This window comes from Rattus norvegicus, chromosome X, assembly GCF_021556685.1.
Source record: "Rattus norvegicus strain SHRSP/BbbUtx chromosome X, alternate assembly SHRSP_T2T, whole genome shotgun sequence".
NCBI lineage: Eukaryota > Metazoa > Chordata > Mammalia > Rodentia > Muridae > Rattus > Rattus norvegicus.
In genome coordinates, this window is record NC_141554.1 from 76,326,673 (window position 1) to 76,334,663 (window position 7,991).

Below are 7,991 nucleotides of genomic sequence, written 5' to 3' on the forward strand. Positions count from 1 at the left end.
AGATCATAGCAAAAGGGGATAAGCAGAAAGGATGTAAGAATCACAGAAATAAGAACTTTGCCATGGCTTTTGCTCTCTCCTGCTCTTCCCTTCTTGCTCCCACTCTCTCCCCATTCCCTTCCCCCATCTCTCTCCATATGCTCATGGCCAGTCTCTACCCCCCCACCCCCGCCTTTCTCTGTCTCTACTACCCTCATGACTCCCCTTCTCATGCCCTGAATAAACTCTTATTCTATACTATAAAAAAAAAAAAAGAACTTTGCCATGAGACTGTGTTTCTTAGAAATATTTAGAAGCAACACCCATGGAGTCTCTTTGGCACAGTTACTTAAATAAGACCTAAACAAGAATGTTAAAGGTCGGGGCTGGAGAGATGGCTCAGCGGCTAAGAGCCCCAACTGCTCTTCCTAAGGTCCTGAGTTCAATTCCCAGCAACCACATGGTGGCTCACAACCATCTGTAAAGGGATCTGATGCCCTCTTCTGGTGTATCTGAAGACAGCTACAGTGTACTTATATATAATAAATGAATAAAAAAAAAAAGAATGTTAAAGGTCTATAGGCAACTAAGAAATGCTGAGAGCAAGAGAAAATGTCTTCTTCAGAGAAAAGCACCCAATTGGTTATCCAATACCAAATGGGTAGTCCTGAAAATATTTTATATATACATATAGACATATGTATATATATATGTTATGTAACATGAAATACACTGAGAAGATTGAGTTTTTATATTTATGTTATGTTATAAAACACAACTATTTTTAAAAAGAAGCTATGAATTTGAGAGAGAACAAAGGGTTACATGGGAAGAAATGGAGGTGTGTGTCATATTTTAATTTCAAAAACTAAAAAGATATCTTTTAAAAAAAGTGAAGGTATAATTTCTTGAAGTAATACCATGGGTATAGACCATTGTCAGCATATCAAGATAAATGATTGAAGTATGACTATGAAGTAGACAAGGACTTTTCTAGCAAGTTGAGAATCCACATAGCAATAACTGTCACCAGGAATTAATTATCAGTATGTTGGAGTAGATCACTGGATTTAGCAGAAAAATGGTTGTGTCTGCAGATGGTCAAGTTCATAGACCAGCAATATTTGACTTTTCAGCACAGCAGGACTATGGCAGAGGATGTAGCAGCTGTAGCAGCTGATTCAGAGTACATAGCAGAAGAGCACCTTCTTCAAGATGTACTGTTCAAAGGTGATTTAAAAAGCACATCAAGGGCTGGAGAGATGGCTCAGTGGTTAAGAGCACTGACTGCTCTTCCAGAGATCCCAAGTTCAAATCCCAGCAACCACATGGTGGCTCACAACCATCTGTAATGGGATCTGATGCCCTCTTCTGGTGTGTCTGAAGACAGCTACAGTGCACTCACATATATAAAATAAACATTTAAAAAAAAAAGCACATCAACAGCACTCCCACCAGGGGAAGTTGATTCATCACTCTCTCCAGATGTATGCAGAATCCATGGCCATCTGTATACTATTAAAGCAGATTTTCTCACATAACTGTGGGCAAGGCAATCCCACTTCCTCAAGGGCATGCACACTGGGTGGTGCTTGTCAACCATGATTCTTACAACTTTTCTCACAGATTTTTTTTTCTTTTCGAGGAGCTTGTTGGGAAATTATTGATCCCTTTGGATGAATCTGAAGAGGTCTATAGATCACAGCAGATATTGCAATATTTTATTGCAGTTGTGCCAACAAATCTGCAAACATATTAAGATTTCAGCAGACATCCATCAATTCTCTCTGAGGGGAAGGGAAGAACTATCCTGCAGGCAGCCACTGAGTCTCTGGGATATTTATAAAATACTACTGAAGAACCAGCCTGCCTCCATTTTAGACTTAAAAGCCTTCTTATGGTAAAACCAAACTAGGTTCACTCCTGTTTATGATTAAACTTCTGTTTCTCAAGGATTGGGCTATCCTCACCTCTAACCTTACACATCCAATGCTGACCTCTTAAACCCCACCTTAGGGGAAAGGCAGCCCGTACATGAATTTAAAAGCTTTAATGAATTGCTTGCTTTAATTAACTTGGCCACGATGATTTCAGCCAGTGGTTTTCTTCTCCCATCTTTGAAATTAACACTAATTTAGTTCTCTCACGGAGACAGTCACTAAGGAGCCCTCTTGGTATTATTTGGAAGAATCTTTTCAACAATGGGTACATTACATAAAAACTGGAGATTTTACAGTAGAAATAGATTGTTGTCATTTCAGACCTGAATCCTACAAGCTCATCTATTCTGTCCTCTTTGATGATAGCCACACAGACACTAAGCACTTATCTCTTTTAGAAAGTAATAACTATTTCAGAAGAGAATACTGTGGGCAAGGCACCCATAGTTAGCACCTCCTGAGTAGAGACAGACAAAACAGAACATTTTTCCCTGAGACATAATACCTTCTTAATAATAAGATGCTGTGCAGTATATTCAAAGAAAATGTGAGAACCTGGAAATATGCTTATTTTAAAAAGAAAAAACCAAAGTCCTGTATATGTGTATTGTATCTGTTACAAAAAGTCCTAGAGGAAATTATGCAGCTAATGGTGAGTCAGCCCAGGCAGTGTCTGGTGAGCATAGCACCTCTTATACTGTCATGGAAAATGGATACTATGGAAACCAGAGCCTGGGGGATAGAAGTGAAAAAATATTTAAAGAGAGGAGTACTGATAAATGCAAATATATACATTTTTAGTTTTTAAAAGATAATGGCAGAATAAAATGTGTAAACCATTTTAAAAAGCACAATGGCTACGTGGACTGTGTTCGAGAATAACCAGGCCAGACATTTTGATCCTTGGGACTTTATGAGAACATTTTCTATTGACTTGGTAATCAATTAATAGGTAACTTTTAAAGTGCAGTGTTATTAATGAATGCATGGGCTTTCAGTAAGTGAAACAGGAAAAGACATGCCAAACAGAAAATATTAGTGTGTAAATAATAGGGATTACAGACAAGTTTAAGGAGCTGGTTTCAGGGACTGGCATAGAAGATGCATGTAGCAGATAGGCTTAAAACTACAGCAATTTGGTACCATTTCAAAATAATCATGTGGGGTTGGGGATTTAGCCCAATGGTAAAGTGCTTGCCTAGCAAGCGCAAGGCCCTGGGTTCAGTCCCCAGCTCCGAGAAAAAAAAAAGAAATCAAAATAATCACGTACCTTTCTGAGAAGCCAGAGATTCACAAAAGCAAAGAAAAGGTCTCATTTTAAGATATCTTATTAATCCTCTACAGCCTACTAAGAATTTTACATACACATGAGATTATCTGCTTTCCTGATCAACAAATGATATATAGTAAGTCGACTTTATGGAAGACCTAGCTAAACATTATGATACATTTGTCCCACCTTGAAACAAATTCTCTTCATCAGCTTGAATAAATCCCCAATAAGAGAACAATTACTGTTCCAAAAAATGTATATGCTTCTGCTGAATATTTGAGCAAGAACCATAGCACAGAAGTTCAGCAGGGGCTGGGGATTTAGCTCAGTGGTGGAGCGCTTACCTAGGAAGCGCAAGGCCCTGGGTTCAGTCCCCAGCTCCGAAAAAAAAGAACCAAAAAAAAAAAAAAAGAAGTTCAGCTGCAGGTGGAGAAGCAGCTTGCTCCTTTCAACAACATGCACAGGGGCTGGTGACATGGTTCAGGCAGTGACTAGGTGACTATTACCAAACCTGATGACCTGAGTTTGATTCTCAAAACTCATGTGGTAGAAGAGAACTGATTGATTAATTAATTAAGTGCAATAAAATTAGAAGATGCATGCTTGCAAGTTGATATAGAGTCTCCCCGGAAGAAAAGAGACAAGGTAAGTGCATGATTTGATTTATCCTAGATGGGCTACACTCAATCCACTCATCCAGAGAACACTATTTAAGAAAACATATTCCACGAGTGATCAGTGTTTTACAGAGACTCTTTCTGGTCATCAAGAGTGCGCTGGGTTCCCATAACAAGACAAGCAGGAAACTAAAATTTTGAAGCAGAGGCACAAGCACTCTGTAACTTCACATGTCAGTTTTTCTATAAGAACACTAGAAGCTGTACATCATGTGACTTGGAGGATATTGTATTAGCATCAGAAACAGTATTTAATAGCATCCAGAACTACACCAGAGCTTTCAGAGTATCTGCTCTAGCTTTTCTATTGCTGTGATAAACAACATGACCAAAAGCAGCTTAGAGGGGATTTGTTTTAACTTTACAGCATACAGTCCATTGTGAAACCTTAGGGCAAGAACTCAAGGCAGAAACTGAATCAGAGGCCATGTGGAGCTCTGCTCAGTGGCTTGTCTACCATTACTTACTCAGTTTGCCCAGGACCACGTGCTCAGGGGTGGCATGATCTCCAGTGATGTGTCCTGTCCCTAATCAATCATTAAGCAAGAAAATTCCCCCAATCAGATTGCTTACAAGCCAGTCTGGTGGAGGCAATTTTCTGGATTAAGGTTCTCTCTTCCCATATAATTCTTAACTTGTGTCAAGTTGAGAAAAAAAAAAAAAAACAGATCAGCACAATGTCTCTCGGAATTTGCCCTATCTGCTTTGTATTCCTTCACAAGACCAATGAATCTCAAAACTCATCAAGTATTTTACAGTTCATTCAGCCTATTTCCTACCTCCAGATGGGGTCTCAGAGCAGCGCCAGAGGTGAAGGAGGATAGTATGAAGAAAAGGCAGGAAATCCTTGGAATCTACAATAGAGATTTGGGGGGGGGGGGGGGGTTATTCCTGTTACTAATTCATTTCGCACCACAAGGCAAGCCATTTAACTCCAGCACTTGGAAGGCAGATCTCGGGAGTTCAAAGCCAGCCTGGTCTAAAGTATGTTCCGTAACAGCCAGAGAGACATAGAGAAACCATGTCTTGGGGGAGGGGAGGATAAAAAATGCAGTTCTCACATCCACAGCTTCAAAAATGCTGGTAGTGCTCTACCTCATACACACACACACACACGCGCGCACGCGTATATACCATATTTGGGGAAAATTACAAAAAAAAAAAACTAAAAAAGACATATGGCTTCATAAATGTTACTAGTGCCACCCCCAGCCCATGCCCACAACACTTCTCAAGCACCCAACTCCTCTTTCTCTTCCGGCAGTAAATAGTCCCATTTTTCTACATCCACATCAGCATACCTTGTTACTTCTTTCTTTCTTTCTTTCTTTCTTTCTTTCTTTCTTTCTTTCTTTCTTTCTTTCTTTCTTTCCTCCTTGGGGGGGGGGGGGGCGCAGGGAAGAGGAGAGGTTCAAAACAAGATGTCTTTAAGCAGCCCTGGCTGTGGAGGAACTCAGCTTTGTGAAGCAGGTTGGCCTTGACCTGAGAGACCCACCTTCCTCTGCCTCCAGGGTGATGAAATGAAAGGCATGTGCTACCACACTAGGTGGCAGCCCGTTTTCAAAAAGACTAGCATTGTGATTACAATTCAGTGGAATGTCAATGTAATTTTAATTTGCAATTCTACTGAGTTCCTTGCTTTTCGGGTTGCTGCGACAAAAGGTCTGATAGAGACCATTTAAAGAAGGATTTATTTTGACCCAGAGCTGGAGGAGATTGAGAAAGGCATGACGGGAAGAGCATGAGGCTGCTAGTCACCCTCAATCCAGTCTGGGAACAAACTGATGATTGTTCATGCTCAGCTATCTTTCTCCAGGTTATGCAACCAGGACCTAGTCCACGGTGCCTCCCAGGGCTAGGTTGGATCCTCCCGTCTCAGTTAACCTAATCTTGATAATCCTTCACAGACATGCCCAGGGGCTTGTTTTCATGGTGATTTTAGAGCTCGTCAAACTGACAATCAATATTAACTATCATAGCTAGTGAAAATTAAACATTTCTATGTATTCATTGTCAATTTGTGCTTTGAGAACTATCTGTTTATTTGACCGAGTCAATGGATTTTTTTATGTTGTCATCATTGTCCTTGCCTTCGTCGTTCTGTGTATTCTGGAGATTAAACCTCTGTCGGAGGCACAGCTGGCAGGGAATGTCTCCCATTTTCAGGCTGCCTTTTCACTCAATTGTTTCCTTTGTGATATAGGACTTTCTTAATTTCGTGGATCCCATCTTTCAATTTTTAGGTTTATTTCCTGAGCAAGTAAAGTATTCAGGAGGAGTCCTTACTTGTGCTTATATCTTGAAATGTTTTCCCTGCTTTTTCTCATTAGAGTCTCAGAGTTTATTGCATTACAGACTCTGAAGCACTTGGAGTTGGTTTTCATATAGGCTAAGAGCTAGGGATCTAGCTTCATTCTTCTTTATATGAATATCCAGTTCTCCCAGTATCTTTTAGTAAAGAAACTGACTTTTTTCCAATGCATTTTTTTACACCTTTTTAATCAGTTGGCTGTAAATCTATGGGTTTATACCATGCTTCTCCGTTCTACTCGATTTATCTAGCTGTCTGGTTTTTGTGCCATTGGCATGTATGTTCCCCTAGCTGTATAGTATAACTTGAAATCTGTTTTGGTATATAATATTGTAAGGATCCATGATTCACCAAAGAATGATATCCCAGACTCAGTGTGTAAACGCAAAGAGTATTTTATTCTTCAGAAGTCCAGCGTGCTGGGTCTCCTATTACCAGAGTAGAGAGACAACCAAGTGAGCTTGCAGGCCTGATTTAAAGCACATTAGAGTATTCTGGGGTAGGTGACCTCTATGTTAATCTGTTGGGTCCATCTCTATGGACATTCCATTACTGAGGTGTGGGGGATGGAAACTTGCTGGAGAGATCTGGAAAGTGCTGCTGACCCCATTGTCCTTGCCTCAGGCCAGGTGGTGGGGCAGCTTCAGAAGCCTAGACTTGCCTGGATTACCCAGTTCTTGAAAACAAGATTTAGGCTTAGTCTCCTTAACTGCCAATTGGAAGCCTGTCAGGGAATCAGCCTAGCTTTCTCAGTATCTACAACTTTATCCATTATGTTCAGCATCTCTTTGACTATCTATTATTTGTTTGCCTGTTTATTTTAAATATAGTTTCTAAGGATTTAAACTTAGCTCTTTATCTTACTTTCCAAGCTCCTACTCACTGCACCATTTCTTTAGCTCCCAAGATATTTTTAAGACAACTGCAAATAGGGTTGTTTTCTTCATTTAACTCTCAACATGCTTGTTATTTGAATATTTAATGATTTTGTGTATTAATTTTGTATCCTGCCACTTTAGTGAAAGTAGTTGTCAGATCTAAGAGTTTTCTGGTGTGGTCTATTATGTATAGAATCATATCATTGCAAATAATGATACTTGGACTTCTTCCTTTCCTATCTGTATCCCTTTTATTTTCTTCTCTCATTGCTTTAGCTAAGACTTCAGTCACAATATTGAATAATATATATTCAAAATACTTATTGGAGAAAGTGGACATGCTCATTTTATTCCTGATTTTAATGAAAATGCTTTCAGTTTTCCCCAACTATTATACCTTTATTATACTGAAATATGTTCCCTCCATTATTATCAATTTCCACTGATCTTTTCTCATGAAAGGATATATTTTTTGTCAAAAAGACTTTTTGCATCTATTGAGATGATCATATGATCATGTGATTTCTGTCCTTGATTAAAAATTAGGGAATGGGGATATAGCTCAGTAGTAGACTATATATATATATATATATATATATATATATATATATGTTATATATATATATATAATATATATATAGTCCTGTATGTAGTCTCTAGTACCTTAAGACTAACAAATATAAATCAAGGGTTAAAGCTATAGTTCAGTTGGTAGTATGCTTGTGAAAGAATAAAAAAATGCAGCTAAGAAGTCAGAAGTTTAAAAAAGCCCTAAATACCTCAAATTCCAGACCCTGCCCTCTACCTGTAAGTAAAAGGTCACATTTCTTGAGCCTGCTCTTCCAGGAACTAAAAAAAAAAAGGACTTAAGATAAGGCCCTTAGAGAACAATCTTGAGAAACAGGAAGCTCCTCCTTGTAATATTTCACTGGT

The 7,991-nt window shown here is 39.0% G+C and overlaps 1 pseudogene; it reads left to right on the plus strand.

Moving 5' to 3' along the window:
* Positions 1-1,060: 1,060 nt before the first annotated feature.
* On the plus strand, positions 1,061-1,836 carry Ergic2-ps1 (ERGIC and golgi 2, pseudogene 1; annotated as a pseudogene).
* Positions 1,837-7,991: the final 6,155 nt, after the last annotated feature.